This window comes from Embiotoca jacksoni, unplaced genomic scaffold, assembly GCF_022577435.1.
Source record: "Embiotoca jacksoni isolate LCO1_2020_lvr unplaced genomic scaffold, fEmbJac1.0.p SCAF_100, whole genome shotgun sequence".
NCBI lineage: Eukaryota > Metazoa > Chordata > Actinopteri > Embiotocidae > Embiotoca > Embiotoca jacksoni.
This window is the reverse complement of record NW_027185231.1, coordinates 533,790-546,289: the sequence shown is the minus strand read 5'-3', so window position 1 is coordinate 546,289 and position 12,500 is coordinate 533,790.

Sequence of the window (12,500 nt, the reverse complement as noted above, 5' to 3'; positions counted from 1 at the left end):
CTCCTCATGAAGACAATACAAAGCCCTCTCTCAGAGCCTCCCTCACTTGTTTGGCCTCCCTCAGGACCCAGAGGCGTTGTTGGAGCCCGGCGCTCTCCCCCGGCGCTGCGGTTCACCAGGTGTTGTCTGCAACAGGCAATTAGTAGAATAGGTGTAGCTGTCAATCAGCCGGCTGGAAGATTAGCTGCTTGGCCGTAATTAGCGGGTTAGAGGCTTCTTGGCCCAGAGGATAAAGGCTTTGCCAATAATGGGCCCAGGGGTATTAATTACTGAAGGTCGAAGCAGCCGAAAAGGCCAGGATCTTAGCAGCAGCGCACGTAAGATGATTGTTTAAATTTCAAAAATAATACTGGTCTGACAGTTGTTGGAGTCCCGCGGGGCGACGGGTACAAGGTAGCCGAGGTAATTAGTTTGAAGAGGGAAAGGGCATGGTTACAGGCATGTTTGTGAAGAGCGAGGGAGGGAGGGAGGAAGAGGAGGAGGAGGAGGAGGAGAAGAGGGGAAATATAAATGTGAGGATGGAGGGAGGGGAGGAAATACAGAGAAATGTGAAAAAAATAAAAACAAAGAGGAGGAGGAGGAGGGGAAACAGGAGAGGAGGGAGGAAATATAAATGTAAGGATGGAGAGGAAGGACATACAGAGAAATATGAAGAAGTAACTATATAGGAGGAACCGGAGGAGGAGGAGGAGGAGGAGGAGGAGGGATCAGTTCAGCAAATAGAGAGAAGAAGGAAAGGAAAAGAAAAAGGTTGAAAACATCCGGAGAAGTAAATAAAAAGAGAAAGAGGAGGAGTTAGAAAAGAGAAAGAGAAACAGAAGGAATGTGAAATAAACGTAAAAATGAGGAAGAGGAGGAGGAGGAAGATACTGCCCTCATCCCTCCCGCTGGGCGTCGCCCTGGAGCTATGTTTAAAACGATTGGAGCATCCTTCAACCAATCAGCATTCAGCCGCAAAACTCCACTATAGCCACGACAGTCGGAACGACTTCAGTGTTTCAGCATTTAGCCACGCCCACTGGTCTCTGATTGGTCCACCCATCAGAGTGGCTGCCCAGACCTTCATGGTCAGGGGCAGCCCAGGGTCCAGCCTCCAGCCTCTATCCTCCATCCTCCATCCTCCAGCCTCCAGTCTCCATCCTCCATCCTCCATCCTCCAGCCTCCAGTCTCCATCCTCCATCCTCCATCCTCCAGCCTCCAGTCTCCATCCTCCAGCCTCCATCATCCATCATCCAGCCTCCATCCTCCAGCCTCCAGCCTCCAGCCTCCATCCTCCATCCTCCAGCCTCCAGTCTCCATCCTCCATCCTCCCTCCTCCAGCCTCCAGTCTCCATCATCCATCATCCAGCCTCCATGCTCCAGCCTCCAGCCTCCAGCCTCCATCCTCCATCCTCTATCCTCCATCCTCCAGCCTCCATCCTCCATCCTCCATCCTCCCTCCTCCAGCCTCCATCCTCTATCTTCCATCCTCCAGCCTCCATCCTCCATCATCCAGCTTCTATCCTCCATCCTCTATCCTTCAGCCTCCATCCTCCAGCCTCCATCCTCCATACTCCATCCTCCATCCTCCATACTCCATCCTCCATCCTCTATCCTTTATCCTCTATCCTCCGTCCTCTGTCCTCCATCCTCCAGCCTCTATCCTCCATCCTCTATACTCCATCCTCCGGCCTCCATCCTCCAGCCTCCAGCCTCCATCCTCCATACTCCATCCTCCATCCTCTATCCTTTATCCTCTATCCTCCATCCTCCGGCCTCCATCCTCCAGCCTCTATCCTCCATCCTCCAGCCTCCATCCTCCCTCCTCCAGCCTCCATCATCCATCCTCCAGCCTCCATCCTCTATCCTCCAGCCTCCATCCTCTATCCTCCAGCCTCTATCCTCCATCCTCCGGCCTCCATCCTCCAGCCTCCATCCTCCCTCCTCCAGCCTCCATCATCCATCCTCCAGCCTCTGTCCTCCATCCTCCAGCCTCCATCCTCTATCCTCCGGCCTCCATCCTCCAGCCTCCATCCTCCCTCCTCCAGCCTCCATCATCCATCCTCCAGCCTTTATCCTCCAGCCTCCATCCTCCATACTCCATCCTCCATCCTCCATCCTCCATACTCCATCCTCCATCCTCTATCCTTTATCCTCTATCCTCTATCCTCCGTCCTCTGTCCTCTATCCTCCATCCTCCATCCTCCAGCCTCTATCCTCCAGCCTCCATCATCCATCCTCCAGCCTCCATCCTCTATCCTCCAGCCTCCATCCTCTATCCTCCAGCCTCTATCCTCCATCCTCCGGCCTCCATCCTCCAGCCTCCATCCTCCCTCCTCCAGCCTCCATCATCCATCCTCCAGCCTCTGTCCTCCATCCTCCAGCCTCCATCCTCTATCCTCCAGTCTCTATCCTCCATCCTCCGGCCTCCATCCTCCAGCCTCCATCCTCCACCCTCCATCCTCCCTCCTCCAGCCTCCATCATCCATCCTCCAGCCTTTTTCCTCCAGCCTCTATCCTCCATCCTCTATCCTCTATCCTCCATCCTCTATCCTCTGTCCTCCATCCTCCAGCCTCTGTCCTCCTTCCTCCTGAGCTGTCCGTCATCCTGAGCTGTCCGTCATCCGACTCATCGTGGACTCGTCTGTCTCTTCCGACGCTCCTCCTTCAACCGAAGGTTTCTGTCTTCGTCTCCCTGCCGGTACCAGAAGCCAGCGTCCTGTCGGCTGACTGTGGAGGTGGACCTCCTTCACCTGAACCATGAATGTTTATCTGGGTTTGGACCTGAGGACAGTAAAATGTTTCTTGTTGTGTCCCAGCGGAGGATCCATCAGGACAGTTAACTGCGAACTGTTCGAGCCGCTGCGTAAATCCATCAGAGGCCGACGTCCTTTTACTGCCGTCGATCACCTGATATTTCCCTCCGACCGAATGCGAAGAGCAGCTGGAGGACTGACGGGAGGATTTACTGCATCAACATCCCAGCAAGCTTTTATTTACTCCTCCGCCCGGGTCGGCTCGGGTTTTATTTCACTGATACGTTCACTTTCAACCAATTCAACATTTCTTACGTTCACAGAAACAGAATTCTGGACATAATCACGTTTCCTTCTTTGTTTTCTTTCGTAGATTAGTTGTAAATAAACCAGATTTTGAGTTGATGCGTACCGACTTCTTTGTTTCTTTTCAGGAAACGTATTGTTAAAAATGACGGTTTGGACCTTTTAGGGTCCAAAAGTCTCTTCAACCAAAACAGAGTAGAATTTGGTTTCAGTGAACAGGCAGGTGTCGGATCAGAAGCACCAGGACCGTCCCGGCAGGTCCGGCTGGTGTCTTGGTGAGCTGGTTTGAGGGTCCTGACTTCCTGGTTCACTTCCTGCTGTGGAGGTCCGAATATCTGCAGCTTCACAACGATAAAAAAAAAAAAAATCACAGAAATGAAAAGAGACGTGCAGTTTGTGGCTGAACTTCCTGTTTCGAACACCCCCCCCCCCCCCCCCCCCCCCCCAGACTGACCATACTGTAAATCTCCCCTCATGTAAAACTCTGCACCTGTGGCCCCCGGCGGCTCCTGATCCGAGGGCCACGATAAACATGTCACCCCCCCTCCCCCCCAACACACACACACACCCGGCCTCCATAAATAAACATAAACCGTGGCAGCAGTGCATGCTGGGAGCAGCCAGGGGTCGTTACAGCGGGCGAGTGTTTGTCATTTTTATTATGTTTTATTCAGAGCTGAAGCTTCGTCGCTGTTCAAACACTCACAACTTTATTGAAACGCTTCAGTTCACGGATCAAACGCACCAGAAGTCTCCTCCACAGATTATCGGGAGCTCAGTCATCTGACGAGTATATCAGGCCTGTTGCGATGCCTCCGTTTACTGCTCTCTGGAAAACATTTCAATGAACCATTTAGGAAATATTAATGAAACATATTTTATTTGGAGTTACAGAGATATATTTTGGGGGAAAATAGTAGATGATGTCAGTTAGTCATTATAAATCCTGGTTGCAGTTCACCAGTCTAATCGGTGAATCTAATTCCTGGTAAATCCAATGACACAATCTAGTTTTGGTGCCCTCTGGAGGTATTTCTGGTTCTTGATTACAAACAGCCTTCTGGCCATTTTTTAAAATTTGAATTGGAAAATAATATTAGAATTAGACCACTTGAATAATCCATCCTCTGATTTTAACCCTGAATTTAATCCTGATTTTAAGCCTGACTATGAACTGACTTTAAACTTGACTTCAACCCCCCCTCCCCTCCTCCCTCCCTCCCCTTCCTGTTCATATACTCTTTGACTCCGTCTGCATTTCATTCCTTCTTCCTTCAGTGTAAACCTGGAGCTGCATTTTAAAACTGATCCTGACAGATTCAGAGCTTTTGTTAAATTTCAGGATCATATTCTCCTCTGACGTCTGACTGTGATTAAACCGCCGGTCCGACTGCACACTGATCACTTCATGTAATATGGAACAGGTAGAGAAAACGTCCTCGTTAACCTTTGACCTCCTCACTCACTCAAATTACACGTGAAAAGGGCAGAAAAAGGAAAAGTGAATTAACTCGTCTGCTCATGGAAATGAAATTCAGCGGTAGTTTTTGGAGTGTTTAATAATGTGTGACGAGAGGTTCATGATCTGCTCTCACTGACTTCATTACGGCTGTGTGCTGTTCACTGACTCAGTTGGATTGGATGAGAATTTGAATGGAAGTCTAGACCTCTAGTGGCACTCACTGGTATTGCAGCTGAAGACACTTCTGCATCTGAACCATTTTTCAGACCTGGAAGCTACGAACACTTTCATATAAAGTCTGAGGTTTGAAGCCATAATTATTATAATTAAAACACTAATATGACATAAATTTCACACAAATATCTAACAGGATAAAATGATGACGTTTAATTTCCTAAAGGTCAAAGGTCACCTGCACTGTGATCTCTGACTCATGTTTTGTCACGTTAATTCTTTTCACTGTCGTCCGCAGGTCAGTAGTTATAGAAATATGATCTGAAACACCGGTTCAGTTCAGATCAACTCCGTTGTTTTCCTGTGATGTTTCTTCCTCCATGTTTCATCCCGTCAGTCGTCTGTCAGTCATCCGTCAGTCATCTGTCAATCGTCTGTCAGTCGTCCGTCAGTCATCCGTCAGTCGTCCGTCAATTGTCCGTCAGTCGTCTGTCAGTCATCCGTCAATCGTCCATCAGTCGTCCGTCAGTCATCCGTCAATCGTCCGTCAATCGTCCATCAGTCTTCCGTCAATCGTCCATCAGTCGTCCGTCAGTCGTCCGTCAGTCTTCCGTCAGTCGTCCGTCAGTCGTCCGTCAGTCGTCCGTCAATCGTCCGTCAGTCTTCCGTCAGTCTTCCGTCAATCGTCCGTCAGTCTTCCGTCAGTCTTCCATCAGTCTTCCGTCAATCGTCCGTCAGTCGTCCGTCAGTCGTCCGTCAGTCGTCCGTCAGTCGTCCGTCAGTCGTCCGTCAATCGTCCGTCAGTCTTCCGTCAGTCTTCCGTCAATCGTCCGTCAGTCTTCCGTCAGTCTTCCGTCAGTCTTCCGTCAATCGTCCGTCAGTCGTCCGTCAGTCGTCCGTCAGTTGTCCGTCAGTCTTCCGTCAGTCGTCCGTCAGTCGTCCGTCAGTTGTCCATCAGTTGTCCGTCAGTCGTCCGTCAGTCATCCGTCAGTCTTCCGTCAGTCTTCCGTCAATCGTCCGTCAGTCGTCCGTCAGTCATCCGTCAGTTGTCCGTCAGTCATCCGTCAGTCTTCCGTCAGTCGTCCGTCAGTCTTCCGTCAGTCTTCCGTCAGTCGTCCGTCAGTCGTCCGTCAGTCATCCGTCAGTCTTCCGTCAGTCTTCCGTCAGTTGTCCGTCAGTCGTCCGTCAGTCATCCGTCAGTCTTCCGTCAGTCATCCGTCAGTCTTCCGTCAGTCGTCCGTCAGTCTTCCGTCAGTCGTCCGTCAGTCGTCCGTCAGTCGTCCGTCAGTCATCCGTCAGTCTTCCGTCAGTCGTCCGTCAGTTGTCCGTCCTGAAGCGGAGCAGATGGATGTTTTCATCCTTCGACATGCTGCTCATGTATGAAGCCAACATCCACATTTACAAACTGATGCTGATGTGACACTTCTGTCTGTCTGTACGGGGAAAGGGGGGAAAGGGGGGGGGGGGGGTCCGTCTGTAAACCTCCAGCTGGTGTTGAAGCTCCCAGCAGACGAAGCCACGGTGGACCAGCACCTTGTTTAGGAGGAAACAAATGGCAAATGAAAAGACATTAAGTTCCACATGTTAGGCACAGGTGTCAGAGTAATAACGTGTATCAGAGAGGAAGAGGATGGGGGGGGGGGGGGGACTGTGTTTACGGCTGGATAATACGAGCCGGGTCTCGGGGGAGGAGGGGTGTGAGCGCTGCTGTCGGCTCCCTCTCGTCCTGCAGCGTGGCCGTGTGTTGAGCTGTCGGCTCTAATGGGCCCTGAAAGCATCACGTTGTGTTCAAGAGGCTTTAGGATACAGGTGAAGACGCTCCGGCTGCTTTATTCTTTATTCTCCGCCTCCCATTTCAAAGTACAAACACGTTTTCACTTCTCATCTCCGGTCGGGTTTCACTTCATTCTGCTTCTCTTTGTGTTCCGTCTGAACTTCTCGTCATGTTTCATCTCTTTCTGATTGTTTTATGTCTCTTTCTGCTTCTTCTTCTTTTGACATTTATCAGGTGTCTGATGTTGGTAAAAAAAAACTGTTTATGTTAATTTATTGTCTCCAAGTAAAAAAAACAGGTGTCCTGGGTTCAGGTTAATTCCTGGAATACGTTTTATTGATCCTTGATGATCAGTTTTTTCAGAATAATCAATCACTTGAACATCATCGTTGGAACCAGAAGTTTTTCTGTGTCTGTCTTCAACATTTCTACTTTACTTTTCTTTCATTTTTTCAGGCTGCAACACATGAAAACATGACGTTAAAGATTTATGTCCATTCCATTCCGTTCTCAATGTAATTTATTTAGTATTATTTAATTTAGACAAAAAACAGGACACACATGTATGTTCAGTCCTGGAGCGGATCGCAGACAAGACTTTGGGAATTGTTGTTCTTTCATTTTTGCTTCGGACCGGTTCAAACCGGAACTTTTGTCCCAAACAGCAAAAAACCATTTAACAATACAGCCGGTAACGTTCATGCTCAGAGCAGAAAGAACGGCAGAGCAAATCTTCTTTAAAAATCATTGTGTGTTTTTATAACATTGAATATTTATGATTAAATAATCAACAGTGTTTATTTAACTAAGAGTTTAAATTCATGCTAACAGGTCTGTGCAGAAGAGAAATAGAAAGAAATATAATTCTTTACTTGAGTAAAATTATTCGTAGTGGTAATGAGTAGAGAACTATAAAGAGCACATATAGAATAAATAGTATGTGAATACACTAAGATATGAACAGTATGAACTGTGTTAAAATAATATACAGTGACGGATTATTTTCTGAGTTCAGCCCGACACGTCATGTTCCTCTAAAACGTGTAGAAATGCAGATGGAGTTCTGAATGTGTCGCTGACGTTGCTGCTAATCGTGTTTCCTGCGGTGAAACAAAAAAAATATATCAGAACCGTCCCTGAGGACCGGACCTGCCCGAGGACCGGACCTGCCCGAGGTCATAACACACACATGGTCCTGCCTGCGAGGCTCGACCCGGGGATAACACGCCCACCCGCTCCTCGGTGAAGAACACACACACACTGTGTCTCTTTGTATTCGGAGCACTCTTCTTCTCTTGTTTCGGGCTGGTGTGAAGCTCCTCTCTGACCTGGAACCAGCTCCGGGGCTCGGTCTAATTGTTGGCTGAATAATGAGCCTGAAGGATTTCAAGATGCTCGTTTCCAAACTCAGAACGGCGCCGCTGTTGTTCGGTTCCCTCGTCGGTCGCACACATCGGCCCGCCGAGGAAACACCGACTTTTAGTTTCCCATCAGACGGACTCGCTTCATTTCTCTGACATGCTCCTGAACTTCAACTCCCAGCATGCACTCCTGCCACCTGCTGTCCTCTAACACCCCTGAAATCTATTATGTCTTTAAGGAGCCGTCGATGTCCCACATTCTGATTTCCAACGTAGCAATCTTCCAGCCTTCGTACTAAACTAGGCTAAACTTTTCCTGGATCTTCGTATGATACCCAGATGACATCATGTCCGTGAGACGGTTGTCCAACATCCTGTGTCCTTCTAATTTACCCACTTCAGCTAACTAGCTATTAGCTTGTAAACAGCTTGTAAACACAGTTGCGAGTTAGCATGTTGCTCGTACTCATTAGCTAGTAAGCGTTTAGAGACTAAGTGTTCTGATTTGTTAAATTATTAGTTAGCAAGCATTTAATTATTTTACTCGTAATTATCAGTAAACAACTTTTATTAAATAATTAGCTGGTTAGTATTTAACTTCTAAACTCATTAGCAAAGTAAAGGTTTTGCTTCGTTAACATATTAGCAATAATTTTGCTCATAAACTCATTGGTGGAAGTAAGTAACCAAATTTTGAACTTATTTGCTCGTTAGCATTTCACTTGGAAACCTGCAAACATATTTACAGTTATTTAGTGTGTTAGTTAGCAAAGCCTTTAGCTCATGAACTCAATATGGAAGTAAAGAACTTGTAAAATGTGAAACCGGCGGACGTCCTTCCGGAGGACGAGACTCTGCAGACAGACGGAGATGAAATCAGAGTTTTATTCTTCGTTAACGGTGTTACCTGGATGACGGCGGTCTGAGGCGTCCTGAGAGCGCCTCTCAGAGCTCCATGAATAAGACACGGCGGTCAGCCTTGGTCTGTCAAAGGCACCACAGAAGAAGAGCGTGATGGATGACGGCGGGCGAATTACTCGTCACCTCGCTGCGTCTCACCTGCTGCTGAGTCAGTCAATAATTCATCTGAAAGCAGCTCCAGTTTTTATCAAACATACTTTTCAAATTAAATCCATCATAATAAAGTTCTACAAACTACCTGCAGGACAGATGAGGGCGGAGTCTTTACCTGCAGGACAGATGAAGGCGGAGTCTTTACCTGCAGGATAGATGAGGGCGGAGTCTTTACCTGCAGGACAGATGAGGGCGGAGTCTTTACCTGCAGGATAGATGAGGGCGGAGTCTTTACCTGCAGGATAGATGAGGGCGGAGTCTTTACCTGCAGGATAGATGAGGGCGGAGTCTTTACCTGCAGGACAGATGAGGGCGGAGTCTTTACCTGCAGGATAGATGAGGGCGGAGTCTTTACCTGCAGGATAGATGAGGGCGGAGTCTTTACCTGCAGGACAGATGAGGGCGGAGTCTTTACCTGCAGGACAGATGAGGGCGGAGTCTTTAGGTTAGGTTAGGTTAGGTTAGGTTAGGTTAGGTTAGGTTAGGTTAGGTTAGGTTAGGTAGTTACTTTATTAATCCCTGAGGGGAAATTTTTTCGCCACAGCAGCATACAGGAAGCAATAAGATAATAATAGAATAATAGAAAAGCAATAAAATAGTAGTAAAATAACAGTAAAAACTATAAAATATAAATATAAAATATAAAATGCACAGTATATGCAGTACAGTATATATCTATATATATTATATACAAACAACCAAGAAACACAGACAACAGTATTATTGTGTGATGGATTTTGGCAGAGGTGAGTTATTGTACAGTCTTATTGCGGTCGGCAGGAATGATCTCCTGTATCTGGAATGATCTCCTGTATCAGGAACGATCTCCTGTATCTGGAACGATCTCCTGTATCTGGAACGATCTCCTGTATCTGGAACGATCTCCTGTATCTGGAACGATCTCCTGTATCTGGAACGATCTCCTGTATCAGGAACGATCTCCTGTATCAGGAATGATCTCCTGTATCAGGAATGATCTCCTGTATCTGGAACGATCTCCTGTATCTGGAATGATCTCCTGTATCAGGAATGATCTCCTGTATCAGGAACGATCTCCTGTATCTGGAACGATCTCCTGTATCTGGAACGATCTCCTGTATCTGGAATGATCTCCTGTATCTGGAATGATCTCCTATATCAGGAATGATCTCCTGTATCAGGAATGATCTCCTGTATCTGGAACGATCTCCTGTATCTGGAATGATCTCCTGTATCAGGAATGATCTCCTGTATCAGGAATGATCTCCTGTATCTGGAACGATCTCCTGTATCTGGAACGATCTCCTGTATCTGGAACGATCTCCTGTATCTGGAACGATCTCCTGTATCAGGAATGATCTCCTGTATCAGGAATGATCTCCTGTATCTGGAACGATCTCCTGTATCTGGAATGATCTCCTGTATCAGGAATGATCTCCTGTATCAGGAATGATCTCCTGTATCTGGAACGATCTCCTGTATCTGGAACGATCTCCTGTATCTGGAATGATCTCCTGTATCTGGAATGATCTCCTGTATCTGGAATGATCTCCTATATCAGGAATGATCTCCTGTATCTGGAATGATCTCCTGTATCAGGAACGATCTCCTGTATCTGGAACGATCTCCTGTATCTGGAACGATCTCCTGTATCTGGAACGATCTCCTGTATCTGGAACGATCTCCTGTATCTGGAACGATCTCCTGTATCTGGAACGATCTCCTGTATCAGGAATGATCTCCTGTATCAGGAATGATCTCCTGTATCTGGAACGATCTCCTGTATCTGGAATGATCTCCTGTATCAGGAATGATCTCCTGTATCAGGAACGATCTCCTGTATCAGGAACGATCTCCTGTATCTGGAACGATCTCCTGTATCTGGAATGATCTCCTGTATCTGGAATGATCTCCTATATCAGGAATGATCTCCTGTATCAGGAATGATCTCCTGTATCTGGAACGATCTCCTGTATCTGGAATGATCTCCTGTATCAGGAATGATCTCCTGTATCTGGAACGATCTCCTGTATCTGGAATGATCTCCTGTATCTGGAATGATCTCCTGTATCAGGAATGATCTCCTGTATCAGGAATGATCTCCTGTATCTGGAATGATCTCCTGTATCTGGAACGATCTCCTGTATCTGGAACGATCTCCTGTATCTGGAATGATCTCCTGTATCTGGAATGATCTCCTGTATCTGGAATGATCTCCTGTATCAGGAATGATCTCCTGTATCTGTCCTTGTGACAGCGGAGCTGGAGGAATCTTTTGGAGAACGTCCTCCTCTGTCCCTGCAGCAGGTGGAGAGGGTGGACAGGATTATCCAATATGGATAATAGTTTGTTCAGCGTCCTCCTCTCCACCACCTTTTCCAGACTGTCCAGTTTGTAGCCGATGATGGAGCCGGCCTTCTTAACCAGTTTGTTAAGTCTGTTGGTGTCACCGGCTCCAATGCTGCTCCCCCCTCCCCTCCACCTCTCCCCCACAGCAGACTACTAGAAGTACAATGCACTGGCCACAACAGATGGTAGAACATTTCCAACATCTTGCTGCACACATTGAAGGATCGAAGTTTCCTCAAGAAAAAGAGTCGACTCATCCCCTTCTTGTAGACAGCGTTGATGTTGGTCTTCCAGTTCAGTCTGTTGTCATGGAGACACCAGGTACTTGTACTCCTCCACCATGTCCACCTCCTCTCCCAGAACTCTCAGCGGTTGTGGAGCCGTCGTCTTCCTCCTGAAGTCGACCACCATCTCTCTGGTCTTGGCCACATTCAGGAGCAGGTGATTTCTACCTGCCCACTCCACAAAGTCCTCCACTACTGCCCTGTACTCATCCTCCCGTCCATTACTTATACACCGACCACTGCAGAGTCATCAGAGAACTTCTGCAGATGTCTTGACTCTGAGTTGTTCTGGAAGTCAGTGGTGTAGAAGGTGAACAGGAAGGAGACAGAACAGTTCCCTGAGGAGCTCCAGTACCACTGACCACCGTATCAGACAGCACACTGCCCAGACGGACAAACTGTGGTCTGTCTGTCAGGTAGTCATTGATCCAGGAGACGGTGGACGCGTCCACCCCCACCACCCCACCACCACCCGCAGCTTCTCACTCAGCAGCAGTGGTTGGATGGTGTTGAATGCACTGGAGAAATCAAAGAAAGTGATTCTCACAGAGTCACCGGTTCCATCCAGGTGAGACTGAGCTCGTTGCAGCAGGTAGATGATGGCGTCGTCCACTCCCACATGAGGCTGGTACGCAAATTGTAGAAGGTCCAGTGAAGATTTCACCAGCAGTCTGAGGTGGGCCAAGACCAGCCTCTCCAGCACCTTCATCACGAGATGTGAGGGCAACCGGTCAGTAGTCGTTGAGGCCAGATGGAGTCGTCTTCTTGGGGACAGGAACCAGGCAGGACGTCTTCCACAGCACCGGGACTTCCTCCTGCTTCAGGCTCAGGTTGAAGAGGTGTTGTAGGACCTCAGCCAGCTGGACGGCGCAGGTCTTCAGGACCCCGGGGTTGATGCCGTCAGGTCCTGCAACCTTGCGCTGGTGGATTCTCTCCAGCTGTCTCCTAACCTGGCCAGTCGTCACAGAGAGGGGGGTGAGGGGGGGGGGGGTCAAGGTGTC